The 18,804-nt window shown below is 34.2% G+C and overlaps 1 protein-coding gene across 5 annotated transcripts in view; it reads right to left on the reverse strand.

Annotated features, from left to right (window-relative positions):
* PTBP3 (polypyrimidine tract binding protein 3) overlaps positions 1-18,804 on the reverse strand; it is a 244,874-nt gene that overhangs the window by 85,753 nt on the left and 140,317 nt on the right. The window lies entirely within an intron of this gene.

The following is an 18,804-nucleotide window of genomic DNA, read 5'->3' on the forward strand; positions in this document are numbered from 1 at the left end:
GCATATCTTTTGATCCAACGGTGCCTCTGCTGGGTCTGTCTCCGGAAAGAGATCATAAAAGAGAGAAAAGGACCCACATGTGCAAAAATGTTTGTAGCAGCTTTTTGTAGTGGCAAGGAATTGAAAATTGAGTGGATGCCCATCAATTGAGGAATGCCTGAATTAAGTTGTGGTATATGAATGTAATGGAATATTATTGTGCTATAATAATGAGCAAGTTGATTTCAGAAAGTCCTGAAAAGGCTTAAGATGAACTGATGCTGAGAAGTGAGCGGGACCAGGAGCATACTACACGAAGCAACAGCAAAATTATGTGATGATGAGCTATGATAGCTCTTCTCAGCAAGGTGGTGATCCAAGACAATTCCAAGAGAAAATGCTATCTACACCCAGAGGGAGAACTATAGAGATTGAATGTAAATCAAAGCATATTATTTTCACCTTTTCTGTTGTTTGCTTTTTCTCTCATAGTTTTCCCTTTTTATTCTGATTTTTTTCTTTCACAATATGACAAACATAGAATGTTTTAAATGACTGTACATGTATAAACTACATCAGATTTTTTGCTTTTTAAGAGGGAGGTGATGGAAGGAGAAAAAATCTGGAACTCAAAATGTTACAAAAACGAATACTGAAAACTAGCTTTCATGCAATTGGAAAAATAAAATATTGAGGGGGAAAAAAGGAAAAAAAATTTTAAAGTTTTCATTAGTCTCAGCATATTTTAAGTTTCTAAGTATAACATAAAAAACATGCCAATACATGAAATTCAGTGAAAATTCAAGTATTAAAAAAAAGGGTATTTAGAGTTAGATAGTGAGGTTTCAATCTGGATGCCTGGGACAATTGGTGATACCCAACTTGTGGTGCAACCTAATGGTTAATGAACATAATTACACTTCCAAAAAAATCAACCTGTCAATACATGCTAAAAGACTTGACTAATATGCTAGTAAAAATGCTTTTTTACTCATACAAGTGTTATCTTCAGTATTTTATACACACACACACACACACACACACACACACACACACACACACAAAATGTATTGAGGTTAAAAAAAATTGCTATCTTCCAAGAGTTTACAATATAATTATAGAAAAAAGTTATATTCACAAATAAAAGTTAAATAATAACCCCCCCAAAAAAAAGATCAAATCACCAAATAGTTTAAAAAGCAAGGTTCTTAAAACTTTTCCCACTCACACCTGATTTTTTTACACAATCCCAGGTATATAGATATGCAAAATATATAAAAATCAAACATAAATCATAATTTCACAACACTCACAAGCAATTATGTGATCTTATATGAGGTTGCAATCCATAATTTCAGAAACTTTGTTTAAAGTACCAAATGAAAATCTGAGACAGGCTCCTATGTCAAAGCCTTCAAGTCAAGTCACTTAGAAAGAAATAAGAGCTGAGACCAAAAAGATGGGTAGTATACAGTGCCAAGAATGAAAAAGCACAAAGGACAAAGATGATTTATACAATCCTCCCTCACTTAAATCTAATTCATTTCCATGTCATGCATGGCATCCCCCTCTCTGTTGTCATGTCACGGTCCTCTTTGAGAATGAAGGACAAACCAAAACCATCACTACCTTGCATATTATCACTTGTTTTGTTTTTGATTCATAAATGATTTGCACAGTATCATACAATAAATTTCATTAGAAAACCTCCTATCTAAACAAGTGTAAATCACCTGGCCTCATATACTTACTGGCTATGTGACCTTGAACAAGTCACTTAACTTTTTTTGTCTCATTTTCGTCATCTGTAAAATGAAAGGAACGGCAAACCACTGGTCTTTTTATCAAAACAATCTTAAATGGAGTCAAGAAGACTCAGAAACAATAGAACCTAATCAACAAACAAAATTAAAACAAAATAGTTTATTAATTTAATGAAGTGCTTTCCCCCTGCCCCCAACCAGGTTTAGAAAACAATGAATTAAGCTTTCTAAATATGCTGCATGGGATAATCTATTATAATATAGATGGCATATCATTGAGGCAGAAGAGGTTAAGAAAGAAAGAAAACATAATTCCCCAAATTATGACCTAGGAGAAAATCCATAGCATAATAGCTTTAAAACTAACATTTATATAACATTTTAAAGTTTGAAAAGTGATGTGTAAAGAGAGATTTTGATTCTCACAATAGTTTTATGAGGTTACTAATATTGTTATCTCCATACTAAATATGAGAAAACCCAGACTAAGGAAGGTTAAGTGATTTGCCTGGGACTACACAGCTTATACATGTCTGATCTGAGGCATCATTCAAACTCTGGTATTTTTTGTTCCAAATTCAGCATTCCATCCACTATACCATCTCACTGCCTAAACTGTAGAGATTCTAGAATTTTATAGTAAATATGCCCTCACTCTCTTGTAACTCTTTTATGTCATAAGCTCCAAGAAGACAAGAATAATGTCTGCCTAGGAAGCATTGAGCATTGGAGAGAGGAATAAATGTAGAGTTACAAATTCTGAATTTGAATCCCAATTCTGCCACTTCTTTTGAACATCTGTAAAATTAGAATTTTGTAGTGGATGATCTCTAAGAACCTTTCAGATCTCTGCATGATCCAATACATCCACTGGAATGTAATAGTACTGTAATGTATTTAAATATTACATTTAATTTAGGAAACAAGACTTTTCAATACTTATGTTAAGAGAATCAATGTGACCTGACCCATTAAGTTCTAACAAAAATATGAAAATAAATGATCAAGAACTTTTAACTATGATTTGCCCAATTTAGGTGACATTCAACAAATAAGATAGATACTCGGAGACCTTCATTCTTCTTTTTTGAACTTGAAAGACCTATTTCCACCTAGCAAAGTAAACTTTTATCGTGAGAGCTATTTATCATGGGGAAGAAAGAAATATTCAGGTAGCTTGAAGTAGTATAAACTCTAAACAGAAACTCCAGTCCTTCCAAAAAACATCTATCTAGGATTAAAACTATTCTATCCAGGACATTACTTTGCAGTGGACATAACATGAATCTGCTATTAGCAGAAATAATAAAATCACACCCCAAGAATAATATCTTTCCTGGGCAATGAAGTCACTCTCAAGTGAAAAAACATACATTAGCTCAAACTTGCTGACAAAAGAACTGCAAGAAAACATCAAACCATTCAGAGTAAGCTGAGACAACAAATTTAGAAGGAAACTAGCTGATCCATTTTTAAATCAAAATGTTTTATTCCTGCAAAAGATTTTTTGGTCTTTGTCATGTGGCACCATACTTTTATGAGTAAGTTTTCAAAAGCGTATTTTATTCCCTTTTTTTTAATAAAACCTCTGTACCAGCCCATTAAGAGGAGGGTTTAAAGATAGGAAAATCCAAAGAAAGCCAACCCCAAAAAAGTTTTAGTTCTAAGCCATCATATACAATAACAGCTGGTGTTCCTAGTCACACATAGTAAGAAAGGAAATTAGATTGTCTTTGCCTGTTATTTTGAGTTATTACTCCACAAAACCATGTTATTCAGTAATTCCTTTTTGAATCAGCTTTAAGGGAACTGCTAGTTCAAGAATCAATTGTGAGGTATGATGATCGAAGAAACTGCATAAAGAAAAGCATATTTACCATGAGTCCTCAAAGGTTATGCCAATGGAACACAAATTCTGGGAAATTCTACCACAATGGAAATAACATACATCCATTCCTGATGAGAAATTAGGCCTCCTTTCAAAAGGTCAATGTACTCACAAAGATTCAGGTTCATGACCAGGAGGCTGACCATTTAAAGGGGTGAATAACTTGGCCACAACAGCCCATGAAAACACCTAATTACAAAACAGCCATCAGTTCTAAGCAGTCTACTGTCTCTGAAATGATGGTGCAGAAAAACAGGCAGAGGATGCCAAACAAAACAGATATAAAACTGTAAATAGATTATTTACCTCTTGAAACCAAACTATCACTCTTTGCAGATGATATGATGGTATACCTAGAAAACCCCAGAGATTCTACTAAAAAGCTATTAGAAATAATTCAAAATTTTAGCAAAGTAGCAGGATACAAAATAAATCCCCATAAATCCTCAGCATTCTTATACACCACCAACAAAATCCAAGAGCAAGAGATACAAAGAGAAATTCCATTCAAAATAACTGTTGATAGCATAAAATATTTGGGAATCTACCTACCAAAGGAAAGTCAGGAATTATATGAGCAAAATTACAAAAAAGTTTTCACACAAATAAAGTCAGACTTAAATAATTGGAAAAATATTAAGTGCTCTTGGATAGGCCGAGCAAATATAATAAAGATGACAATACTCCCTAAACTAATCTATTTATTTAGTGCTATACCAATCAGACTTCCAAGAAAATATTTTAATGATTTAGAAAAAATAACAACAAAATTCATATGGAACAATAAAAAGTCGAGAATCTCAAGGGAATTAATGAAAAAAAAATCAAATGAAGGTGGTCTAGCTGTACCTGATCTAAAATTATATTATAAAGCAGCAGTCACCAAAACCATCTGGTATTGGCTTAGAAATAGATTAGTTGATCAGTGGAAAAGGTTAGGTTCACAAGACAGAATAGTCAACTATAGCAATCTAGTGTTTGACAAACCCAAAGATTCTAAATTTTGGGATAAGATTTCATTATTTGATAAAAACTGCTGGGATAACTGGAAATTAGTATGGCAGAAATTAGGCAAGGACCCACACTTAACACCACATACCAAGATAAGATCAAAATGGGTCCATGACCTAAGCATAAAGAACGAGATTATAAATAAATTAGAGGAACATAGGATAGTTTATCTCTCAGACTTGTGGAGGAGAAAGAAATTTGTGACCAAAGATGAACTAGAGACCATTACCAATCACAAAATAGAAAATTTTGATTATATCAAATTAAAAAGCCTTTGTACAAACAGAACGAATGCAAACAAGATTAGTAGGGAAGTAACAAACTGGGAAAACATCTTTACAATTAAAGGTTCTGATAAAGGCCTCATTTCCAAAATATATAGAGAACTGACTCAAATTTATAAGAAATCAAGCCATTCTCCAATTGATAAATGGTCAAAGGATATGAACAGACAATTTTCAGATGAAGAAATTGAAACTATTACCACTCACATGAAAGAGTGTTCCAAATCACTATTGATCAGAGAAATGCAAATTAAGACAACTCTGAGATATCACTACACACCTGTCAGATTGGCTAAGATGACAGGAAAAAATAATGATGAATGTTGGAGGGGATGCGGGAAAACGGGGACACTGATGCATTGTTGGTGGAGTTGTGAACGAATCCAGCCATTCTGGAGAGCGATCTGGAATTATGCCCAAAAAGTTATTAAACTGTGCATACCCTTTGATCCAGCAGTGTTTCTATTGGGCTTATACCCCAAAGAGATACTAAAAAAGGGAAGGGGACCTGTATGTGCCAAAATGTTTGTAGCAGCCCTGTTTGTAGTGGCTAGAAACTGGAAAATGAATGGATGCCCATCAATTGGAGAATGGCTGGGTAAATTGTGGTATATGAATGTTATGGAATATTATTGCTCTGTAAGGAATGACCAGCAGGATGAATACAGAGAGGCTTGGAGAGACCTACATGGACTGATGCTAAGTGAGATGAGCAGAACCAGGAGATCATTATACACTTCGACAACGATACTGTATGAGGATGTATTCTGATGGAAGTGGATTTCTCTGACAAAGAGACTTAACTGAGTTTCATTGGAGAAATGATGGACAGAAACAGCTACACCCAAAGAAGGAATACTGGGAAATGAATGTGAACTATTTGCATTTTTGATTTTCTTCCCGAGTTATTTTTACCTTCTGAATCCAATTCTCCCTGTGCAACAAGAGAACTGTTCGGTTCTGCAAATATGTATTGTATCTAGGATATACTGCAACATATTTAACATATATAGGACTGCTTGCCATCCTGGGGGGGGGGGGGGGGGGGGGAGAGGGAGGGAGGGGAAAAAACGAAACATAAGTGATTGCAAGGGATAATGTCGTGTAAAAATTATCCTGGCATGGATTCTGTCAATACAAAGTTATTATTAAATAAAATAAAATTTAAAAAAAAAATAAAATAAACTATTAAAAAAAAAAGATTATTTACCTCTTAATATCCTAATTTTGTGAGCTTTTTTGAATATCTAACAAGTAGACATGGTACTGACGGTTATTCTTAATGTTCTCATGAAAGACTAAAAAAGTCACAACTAAACAGAAGGTTGATTCAAATTCTACTAACTGTGCATCCAAAAGCAATGAGAACTACAAAGTGAGACCTTTTTCTGGTATTTATAATGCTTGGGGGTTTAAGCATGTTCAACAAGATTGACCACGAAATTGTCTATACATCAATATTTTAGAAGCTAAGAAGGTATAGAAATTTTATAAAGAACTGAATAACAGCCTCCAAATTAAATCAACACATATATATCCTGATACACTATGACTTCAATACAAAGATGAGCACAAGGAAGGATTAAAAAAAAAAAATCTTAAAAAACACGGTTCAATAATTAAGAAAAATGAGACCAGAGGTTTTTAAGACTACACAGAATTTTGATACAATATTAAGAAAAAATGACTTTAAGAAAACCTGACAGGAACTCCAATTACATCAAACCATGACAAGGACATTAAAGATTTCAATTAAAAGGACAAAGAGGTAAGAAAGGGAACTAATGATTCTGAACCAAACTTTGATTGTATCAATGAAAATGGAGTTGCTACATTTAGATTCTAACATTATAGTCTTCAATTTGATGCACACAAAAAAAAAAAGGAAATAGCACTAAAGGGAAAAAATTTGAGTATGGAAAATGAACCAATTAAGTATCCATAAAGGAGGCAAAACATTTTTTAGAATATTGTGACATTCTGTGTTTCAACATATCATGAAGATGTGTATATTATCAAAGATTTGAGGAGGGAGACTCAGATTTTATTGCTGAAAAAAGGCAAGAGCTTTTTATGAACAATTTTTTTTTTGTGAATGTGATCTACACATGTACCAAGTACATATTTTAAATATGCAGGTTTCCATAACAGATATTCTGTATCAGATCACATCTTGAGTTATACATTTGACTGAAAGAAAGAATATAACTGCTTGACAACTATATAAAAGCATTTGGCTCTGCAAAGCAAAAATCACCTTAAATGGCTCTCCGCCATCAAAGTATCTCCCACACATATGGAATATGTCAAAATCACAGATTATTAGAGGGTGAACAAAGTTATATGACATACTCAAAAAATATGCAGACTTCAAATCCCAAAGATTTCTCCAGATCTTTCAAAGGCATGGTCCATCTTTTGGGGGAGTCTGAGTAGTCAGAACTATTTTTAAAATAATATTAAAATATTACTTGACTATTATGGCATCATTTCCCAATTACTATCTGTGGGAGGTATTTTTCTTCATATGCTTCAAAAACAGTGCAATGGATTCAATGCAAAAGTAGGTATAAAAATTCATCTATCTTCTACTCAGCCAGACATTAAAGATTTTGGGAGAAATTTTGCACTTTTCTTATCTTTTTTAAGAAAACACAACTATTTTTCATTTAACTGTTACTTATTTTTAACATTTGATGGGTTTATTACTATCATTTTAAATAAATATTTCAAAAACTTATCAGTCTTTATAAAATGCAATAAATATCAATATAGTACAATAAATACAGCTAATACAATAAATATCAATAGCAATTAACTATATAAATCTAAGTTTTTTGGGGTCCTCAGTCACTTTTAATAGAAGGTTCTAGGACCAAAAAATTAGAGAAGCACTGCCCTAAAGACAAAGTTTCTGCATTCCCCTTGATCCAGGACTGTTTCTACTAGGCTTATATCACAAAGAGATGTTAAAGAAGGGAAAGGGACCTATATATGCAAAAATGTTTGTGGTAGCCATTTTTGTAGTGGCAAGAAACTGGAAACTGAGTGGATGCCCATCAATTGGAGAATGGCTGAATAAATCGTGATTTATGAATATCATGGAATATTATTGTTCTGTAAGAAATGACCATCAGGATGACTTCAGACAGGCTTGGGGAAACTTGCATGAACTGATGGTAAGTGAAATGAACAGAACCAGGAGATCACTATACAGAGCAACAAGATTATACAATGACCAACTCTGATGGATGTGGCTCTCTTCAACAATGAGATGATTCACACCAGTTCCAATTGTTGAGTAATGAAGAGAATCAGCTACACCCAGAGACAGAACTACGGGAAATGAGTGTGGACCACAACATAGCATTTCCACTTTGTTATTGTGTGCCTGCATTTTTATTTTCCTTCTCAGGTTTTTTTTTTTTTCTTTTTCTTTCTAGATCCGATTTTTCTTGTGTAGCAAAATAATTGCATAAATGTGTATGCATATATTGGATTTAACATATTTAACATGTATTGAACTACCTGCCAGCTAGGGAAGGGGGTGGAGGGAAGGAAGGAAAAAGTTGGAACAGAAGGTTTTGCAAGGATCAATGTTCAAAAATTACCCATGCATATGTTTTGTAAATAAAAGGCTATTTAAAAAGAAAAAAGACAAAGGTTCCCCAAATGAGATTCATTATTTCACAGAAAAGCTTCCCTCAATACACTCCTCCCAAAAAGTGAATAAAAATATCTACTATCCCAGGTATAATATGCAATTGCATGAAAAAATCCCAGAACCAGTGGTCATAAAGTAATCACATTACTCAAATTTCAATAGTTATAATACATTAAAAAAAAGGGTAATTAGTTCTAGCCCAATAGAAATATATTATGAAAAATGTTTAATATGTTTTATCTACTTATTATCATTATAGTAAAGCACGAGAAAACTGTATTTTTCAATCAAATTTATTATTTAAAAAATCAGAAGGCAATTTTTTTAAATTATTAAAACATAATTCTATACTAATATGACAAACTCATTAGTGTCATTTAATTTCAGGCCCTCTATTTAGAATTACTACAATCATGTTAATGCCATTTAATTACTTCAGATTTTTTGTTCTAATGTAATAAAAAGCCTTTTCTTTTTTGCAGTGGTAGTGTTTCCATATGAAGTATTCTTCCTTTTATTCATTTTATTAGGGCTCATTTTTAAAAATTTTACAGAATGGTTGGTAACATGATAAACAACAATACATCACATAACACATGAGACGACAGGGATATAAAGACTGATGATACAGCAGCATGTTATAACCCTCAACAAGCATGCATACATGGCATTAATTCATTATGGCTTACATTAAATAAAACCTGCTATCATTTTATAGCATAAACTAAAATGCATTTTAGATTTTTTGAACAAGCATTAATCCTGACCTAGCAGTTCACATATTTTGGGCAAACATTGCAGATGAATAATGAACAAGGTCTAGAATTTAATAGGAGGAGAATAGTAGGTTAGATTGCTTTGTGAAAAGGTACAATACAGTAACCCTCAGAGAGGGTGTGGGTATGGATGGGGGTGTGTGTGTGTGTCCATCACTTTTTCCCTCTCCCTCTCTCATAACACACATCTTTTTATGTCAATATTCTTCCAGTGATATTATCAATTTGTGTATCACCCAAGAACCAAAAGGAGAAGCTCTTATTCTCTGGCACATACTGAATAATTAACCAATGCTTGTTAGCTGATTGAGATATGGCATAAAAGACTTCATCAGAGAGATATGAATTTTTAAAAGTTGACAGACCTGTGAAGGATACATACTCTAAAAAAAGGTATTCAAACACATTGGCTAATCCAATTGGCTAATCCCTGTGAAGGATTTGCTGGAGTCCTAAAAGGTGAGAAAGCACCTTTGAAAGACCTATCTATAACAATGAGATCACATTCTTCCAAGTATCTACTAAAATATTTAAATATTTAAATCGGGATGACCAATCCTGATGGACAGGACTCTTTTCAACAATGAAATGATTCAGGCCAGTTCCAATGTCCTTGTGATGAAGAGAGCCATCTGCATCCAGAGAACTGTGGGGACTGAGTGTGGATCACAATATAATATTTTCACTCTTTTTGTTGTTGTTTGCATTTTTTCTTTTTGATAAGATTTTTCTTTACAGTATGATAAATGTGGAAATATGTAAAGAACTGCATATGTTTAACATATATTGGAGGGGGTGAGGAGAAGGGAGGGAAAAAATTTGGAAGATAAGGTTTTGCAAGGGTGAATGTTGAAAATTATCTACGCATATGTTTTGAAAATAAAAAACCTTAATAACATTTAAATCAGTAGTAGGAATTTGACAAAGCTGACAAGAGACCTAATTTGAAATTTAAATCTGGCTTCAGACACTGGTTCTGTAATGCTGAGCAAGTCACTTAAATTCTGTTTACCTCAGTTTCCTCATTTGAAAAATGAGTGAAAAAGATGCCAAATCACTCCAGTATGTTTGTCCCTCCCCCCCCCCCAAAAAAAAATGGGCCCAGAGTCAGATATGATTGAAAAACATATAAATGCTTACTCCCTTTCCCTACTTTGTCCAGGTATTCCAACAACCACAACTGAAGTATTATGCTCAATTTTGCTGGAAAGAACACAAACAAAAAACTCTCCATTATGTAAACTCCTTTTTGCCAACATGCTGTGTTTCTAACATAATTCTTGAAACTTGCTAGTATGAGGCACTAAGAGGTTGAATCTGAACCCAAATTTTCTCTCCTTAAAAATGGTCTTCTTAGCGACTTCTCTTCTCATCATTAAACTATGAAAAAGAATGGGATGCCTAAGGGGAAAAGAGGTTCCAATCTTCCTAGATGGTAATCTTCCAGAAAAAACCCTGGGAAACTTATTTAAGATTATCCAAAGCATCCTGAGATATTTGCCTAAAACTTGTCTGTACCTCTACATTTTTCCTTCAAAATTAAGATGGAAAAATAATTATTACACTATTCAAACCTTCCATTCTCCTCTCTTAAGAGAGATTCCCAGATAATTAGAACCCAACTGCCAACAGATTACCCACAGCAACAACTCTAGGACAATTCTGTCCTACTACTCCCCAACTTATAGTTTCACAGTAGGCATCTTACAGCCCTGCACCTCCCTCTTGTTTGGAGGGCAAGGAGGGCCACAGACTGAGTCAACAGATCACACTGCATTTCACCCAACAACAACAAAAAGCCAGCCCTCTTCAAACTTCCCTATTACTCAAATAGAAACATCCTTCCAAGTCAGCTAAGTTCATTACCTAAAAGTCTACTTACTCTCCCTACCTCCACATAGCTAACCAATAGCTAAATCTTGTCCTTTCTACTTCCATATCCCGGGCTTCCTTCTTTTTCTCTCTACTTATAAAAACCATCATCTTGCTTCAAAACCCCCGAACCTGTACTATTGCAATAGCCTAAAGTGGTCTCTTTGTCTCAAATTTCTCCTCTTTCTGAGGCCCATCCTCTACATAACAGACAAAACGATTTTCCTAAAAAAAAAAAAAAAAAAAGTCTCACCATGTTGCTCCCCTATTCAGTATACTCCAAATCAAATGTAAAGCATTAAATTTGGAGTCAGAAAACCCCGAGTTCAAATTCTGGCCCTATCATTTAGTACCCGTCTAACCCCAAGTAAATTATAACCTCTTGTCTCAATTTCCTTTGAACCTTAAAGAAACAAAGAAAAACTTAAAAAAAAAAAAAAAACACCACCACAACCCCCCCCCCAATTAAATAGTATATTAAATGCCTCCTGCTTCTATAACCCCAACCTCCAGACTCTTAGCTCCAAATATCTTTAGACATCTCAAACTGGATATCACAAAGACATCTAAAACTTTGCTATTCAGCTCTCCTTGGTTTTCCTCTACAAGAAATAGCATAGCTCCTCTAAGATAATAAAGTAATCACCTGAAATATCATTCAGTTCTCAGTAGTCAACACTTTCTCAACCTCTTTCACTTCTCTCTCCCCTCTGATTAAAGGACTAGAAAATAAAGCAATAACCGTCTTCCAAAACTTTCAATTCAGAGGGCTCAGAACTTTGCAGGCAACAATTCTCTAATTTCCATCAGTGGATCTGCTTGATTTCAACTCCATGGAACGTCATACCCTTCGGTGTCCTCTTCCTACCCCATCCATCTCCTTCCTTTTGAGTTTCCATGACAGCTACTAGAGGGCAGGAATTGTCCTTTAGCTTAATTGTACCTCTGGCTTGACCTGGCAGATAGTAGTTTAATAAATGTTTATTAAGTTCAACTCAGAATGTCTAAAACTGAACCCACCTTTCCTCTGGAACCTCAGTTCTTTTCAAATTTTCCTATTATTTTCAAGGGTACCACCATCCTCCCAGTTCCCCAGGTTTATATTACGGTATTAGTCTTGATTTCTCACTCTATACCCACTCTTAAATCCAATTTGTGGTCAACTTTGGTAGCTTTTACCTTCATAATATTTTTCTCATCTCCTATTGTCCTGCAAGTATTTTATTACTACATTATTGTTTTCAAGTCATTTTACTGTGAGGTCCTAGAGAGCAGGGACTGTCTTCTGCCTTTCTCTTTATCCCCAGGGCTTGTCTGGAGTATTAAAGCTGTTGTCCTTGGTTCTCAAAGAGGACCAAAAATGATACCACTATGTTAGAGTCAAATTATAGTGTCTGGATAAAGGCAATAAAACCAGTATGAACTTAGAATGCTCTGCCACAGGTTGGACACAAATAGTCCATATGAACATTTGGTATGATCTTTCTAATTTCACATCTCCCATTTCTTCTGAACTACATATTTATACAATTATTATGCCACACAAGAAAAATCAAATCAAACTAGTTTTTTTTTTAAAAAAAAGGAAAATAAAATGCAAGCAAACAGCAGTAAAGCATAAAGCTCATAAAGCACAGCACCTCCTCTGATGAGGGCACACCATACTGGGCGGTCCTATGCCAGTGTCTCCCCTGTCATACAATTAATTCTAAAATTCTTAAGAGAGACTGAGATTGTCCTTGTATTGCTTTTTCTAACCACACTGTGAGAATGCTTGCCCTGTGTGAGTTCTCCATAAAATAATCTTTCTGGAAAGCAAACATTCGATATTTGAACAATGTGGCCAGATCAGCAGAGTTGTGCTCTGTGCAGCAGAGTTGAAATGCTTAGCAGTTTAGTTCAGAAAGGACCTCGGTGCAGCCCTTTTTGTAGTGGCAAGAAACTGGAAACTGAGTAGATAACCATCAATTAGAGAATGGCTGAATAAATTATGGTGTTTATTATGAATGTTATGGAATATTATTCTTCTGTAAGAAATGACCAGCAGGATGATTTCAGAGAGGCTTGGAGAGACTTACATGAACTGATGCTAAGTGAAAGGAGCATTATAAATGGCAACAAAAAGATTATATGATGATCAATTCTGATGACATGACTCTCTTCAATAATGAGATGAGTCAATTAACTGTGATGAATGAAGAGAGCCATCTATACCCAGAGAGAGGACTGTGGAAATTGAGTGTGGTTCCCGATACACATTTTCATTTTTTATTGCTGTTTGCTTGCATTTTATTTTCTTTTTTTAAAAAAAACTAGTTTGATTTGATTTTTCTTGTGTGGCATGATAATTGTATAAATATGTAGGCATATATTGGATTTAATGTATACTGAACTACTTGCCATTTAAGGGAAGGCATGGGGGAAGGGGGAAAAATTGGAACACAAAGTTTTGCAAGATCTAATGTTAAAGAATTGTCCATGAATGTTTTGAAAAATAAAAAGCTTTAATAATTTTTTTTTAAAAGGAGGGAGGGAGGGAGGGAAAGGAGGAGAGAAGGGAGAGAAGGAGGGAGGGAGGAAAGAAAGTAGGGAAGGAGGGAAAGAGGGAGGAAAGGAAGGACCTCAGTGCCTGGTATTTAAAGTTCCTGGTGACTTTCAGACTCTTCTAAGACAATTCAAATGGAAGCAATTCAGTTTCCAAACATGGTGCTGGTAAACTGTATAGATTTCACAAACAACAATGAGATCAGTACAAAGGATCTATAGACCTTTGGTTTGATAATCAGTCTAATACCACATACCTTTTGTCTTCCACACGTTCCTTTGGAGCCTTTCAAACATTGAGCTAGCTTACTGAGATTTTAACATCTTCCAAAAACCTCACTTCAATTTACTCATTTGAAAGTTTCCACCTCATAAGTGTCCTTGAACTTTCCTCAAATCCCTGATACTTATTTTTTCCTGTACTAATAACAATGAAGTTTAAAAAAAGTTACATGAAAGAAAATCATTCAATTATCTAAATGTATTAAGCTATCTAAATTTTAGCAATGCCTACCTAAATTCTGAGCTTCTATGTTTTATTTAATCTTTGTATCTCCTACTACTTAACACAATATTGTTTATCACAGTAGATATTTAATAAATATTTAGTGGAAACTACCTGAACAATAAATATAATAAAAGCAGCTCATATATTGATTTATATATGTCAAATTCAATAAGTTCTAATGGCCTCCTATTACCTCCAAGAAGTTCCATTTCCGCCCCCTATGTTCGCTTAAAGCAAATCAGATTCCATAGCTCAGCAACATAGACACAAGGTATATTCAGCACTTACGCATTTCAGGGGGGAAAAAGGTATAAATGAAGGTAAAAAATTGAAAATAAGTAGAAATTAAGCTCTACTTAATATATGGACTGACACTTACATGCTCAATGTTATGAGAAAGTCACATTCAGTATCCACAGTATCCTGAAAAGATACGGTTCCACTAAGTAGAGATTAACAGATGCACCCATTACTCATTCCTTCCCTTTTAGTATACTGCAACAAAATAACATAATGCCAAATCGTGCAAACGTTAAATCAGGATTTTCAGAGATAATGAAGCATACATATACTATCATACTACTCTCAAATTTAAAAAAAAAAAATTATATTTTAGTGGAAAAAATTTTAATTAATAATGAAAATTTTTAAAAGATTTCATTTTTATCTTCTCTTATTTCTGTATGTGCCCTATAATATATACAATATTATTTCAATAGTGTATACATAATTTATAAATATACATACATATATTGAAGGTAGTCTCAAAAATTGTTTATTGATAGGACACATGATTAAAAAGTGAGACCATTGTTATAGCTTAGCAAAGTAATTTAAGAGTTTAGTATATACTCTTGTGCTACAATCACCTTAAAAAAAAAAAAATGCAACATAAAGACAGGTAGGTGGCACAGTGAAAAGAGCACCAAGGGGGGGGGAAAGTAACATAAAATGTGACGTGTATATATTGTATTAGTCCAAAGGTAAGGGAACCAGCTATAACTTTCAAGAACCAAACTATTAAAATTTCAATATGACTATTTATACCTCAGAAATAGACAATTACTACAAATAGGGATTTGTCAGTTTTGTTAATTGCCTGAACTTACGTGTTAATAAAACAGATAAATCTTAGGAATTAATTATATACATTTATTTTTTTCCACAGAGCAGCATACCAACATGTATTGGCCTTTGTTTTGTGTGCTATTTTTGTATCTCAACAATACCTGGTATCACCTGCCTCAAGTATCTCTTACTATTCCAATCCACAACCTACACAGCCATCAAAGTGACTTCTCTAAAAGTTGGACCATTTCATCCCAGTTTCTTATTACCCACAGAATGATTTCATTCAATAAAAAAGTCTAGCCCATGATAAATTCACAAGTTTTCTTCCATCAATTCCCTTCTCTCCACTAACATATCAAATCCTTATCACCCCTCTACTGAAATGATCTAATGGTTTCCACATTGGTCTCCCATTCTTTCCTCTGCTCACTGTTAACTAAACTCCTTTGGCTTTTACAATTTTTCATGACCTGGACTCTTCCTGTCTTTCCAATGTTACTACCCTCCACACACTCTATTCCATCAATGCTGGCCTAATTGTTATAAACCTGACACAGAGCTCTCTACCTTTCCCCTGATTATTCCCTCAAAAGAAATCTAATCTTACCTCTCTGCCTCTTAAAATTCCTTATTTTCTTTAAGATGTAACACTAATGCCACTTTCCACAGAATGCCTTTTCCAATGCCTCTCAAACTGCTAGTGTTTTTCCCTCTAAGATTACTTTCCATAAGATTAATGGATGAGCATCTTATAAGTCTCCCCATTAAAATGTAAATGACAGCAGGGACATGAGATTGTGTTTGCTTTATTTTTTTTTAACTCTATACCCATATATAATAAGTGCCTAATAAATGTTTGCTGATTGATATGTTATGCGTCGTTCCTAAACTTTGCACATCACCTTCCACAAGCCAGAAATACCCTCCCCACTTCTCTTTGCCTGAAGTCCTACAGATCTTTAAATTCAAAACAAAACCATCCCCTCCATAAAGCCTTCCCAAATTACCTACCAGAGCCCCAAATGACTTTTTTCATGCAAAGTCCTATCAAACATTTTTTGTCTCTGATGGACTTTTTTGTAATATTGTATGTCAGAGCTATTGATGTTGTTGTCATAATCCTTTAATTCCTAAAAACAAACAGGATATATTACAAAATATATTTAGAATCAGAGAACCTGGATTTGAATGCTGACTATTTACATGTATGACCTTAGATTAGTCATATATCCTTTCTGGGCTTCAATTTTCTTCTCTCTAAAATTAGAGAGGAGATAAACTAGATGGTCTCTAAGGTATTTTTAAACTCTTAATCTATGCATTACTCTATTAATGTGTACACCAAGATTTTGTCTCTTACAGTCTCTTTTAGTGCATGGATGGATACCCAAGTGGTATCCTCTCCCAAAAACCAATATTTAAATTTGTATCAGGGTTATTTATATCTTCTACCTTGTGCTATAGTTTGTAAATGGCTTGAGGGCAAAATCTTTTTTTGAGTCTAAAATTCTGTGATTCCAAGAAAGAGAATTTATTCATCTGTCTAGTTAATAAGTATTTGTTAAAATGATCTATTTCAGTTAAGAACACTGCCATTCTTCCAAGCCCCAGGGTTTGCAACTTCAATCATACTCTCCTCTTTCTCATATTCTCACATATCTAATTAATTGCCAAGTCTTGTCAATTCTATTTCATATCTTGCATCTATGCCCTTCTCACAAAGATCCTCATTACCTCTATTGCAATAAGCTAATTTTTTTCTCTGCATCCAGTCTTTTTCTCTCTGCAATCTATTCTCCAGACAACAGTCAAAGTGATAATCCTAAAGCTCAAGTCTGGCTATGTTACTCTTCATGTTCAAGAACATTCAGCACCTCCCATTTCTTGATGATTAACTACAAAACTCCTCTGGTTTCATAATACCTTTTCAAGCTAATTATGTATTATTATTTTCTATTCACTCTACATGACAGCCAAAATGGCTTACTATTCCCTATACAAGAATGTTCTGCTTTCATATCAGAACTGAAGTATCCCCCTCTACAGCAAACTCAAAAGCTGCTAGGTTTTTACTATGTACAGGTTCTTTTTACCCTCCCAATAAAACATAAATTGCATAAGGATACCCTAAGAAGAACCTCGTCCCATTTAATGTAGCCCAAATCTCTTTCCTGAGCTCCATTCCTACATCACCATTTTATCTGGAGAGACATCTTCACTTGGAAATCTTGCAGGCATTTCAAACAACAAACTCCAAACATAACTACTCATTCCCACCTAAATCTAACTTTCTTCCAAATTCCCCAATTTCTGTTGAGAGTACCAAGATTCTTTCAATAGTCGAGCTCACAACAGGAGACAACTGATTCTCCCTTTCCCTCAAAAATTCTATCTTCAATCAATATAAAAGTCTAGCCCATAATTGACTGATTTGTTCCATCAATTCCTTTCTCTCCATTAATATGTCAAATCCCTATCACCCCTCTACTGAAATGGTCTAATGGTTTCCACATTGGTCTCCTTGCTTCCATTCTTTCCTCTGCTCCCTGTAATTAAAATAAATCTCCTAAAGCACAAGCAGGAATAGGTTACTCCCTCTGCTCAAAAAAGATTCAGCGGTTATCTATTGATTTTAAGATATCCTAGCATTTAAAGCCTTTCAAAATCTAACTCCAGGTTGCATTTCCAGATTTACTGCACATTACTCCCTGTCAACTTTTTAGATAAAGTGATCTTCTCACAACTCTGTATTATATTTCCTATCTCATACAGCTTCCTGCCTCACTTCCATTCCTTGGAATTCTTGGTTTCTGTCAAAACTCACTTCAACTTACCAATTGCTACTCAAAGCCTTTTCAGATCACCTAATTCTTAATACTCTCTCCTTCAAAGTACCTTACCTTTATTTACCTGTAATATCTAGCATTAGAAAGCAAGCTCTAAGAAGCCAAGAAATGCTTAGATTTTATCTCTAGTATCCTCAGTGAACTAATCCACCAAAGGCCCTTGAATGTCTGCTGTATTTCTTTCTGTTACTTCTGTTACATACTTCTGTTATGTCTGTTACATAATTAAAATTCCAAACACCAAAATATGGCTTCTTGTACCTAATATCTAAATCTTTTGCTGCCTAATATCTAAACCTTTTATTTACGTTCAGATTTCTTAGGATGCAATAGATAAGACAAATACTAGATGTCTAAGGATGTTCATCTATATAAAGACTTACAGTCAAAGCCTTAAGAAGTCTTCTTTTAAAGATATAGTCCTAGACTTACATACATTTTCAAATAAAAGCAAAGCAACATTGGGCATAAAATGTCAATTATTTTGCTTCTCTAAATTTCATAGTTCTGCCTAAATCAATAAAATGTTTTCAATAGTGATCCAGAGGGTAAAATAAAACCTGCAGTTTATACCACTGAATATTTATTTACCATTTTC

This window comes from Antechinus flavipes, chromosome 1 (genome assembly GCF_016432865.1).
Source record: "Antechinus flavipes isolate AdamAnt ecotype Samford, QLD, Australia chromosome 1, AdamAnt_v2, whole genome shotgun sequence".
NCBI lineage: Eukaryota > Metazoa > Chordata > Mammalia > Dasyuromorphia > Dasyuridae > Antechinus > Antechinus flavipes.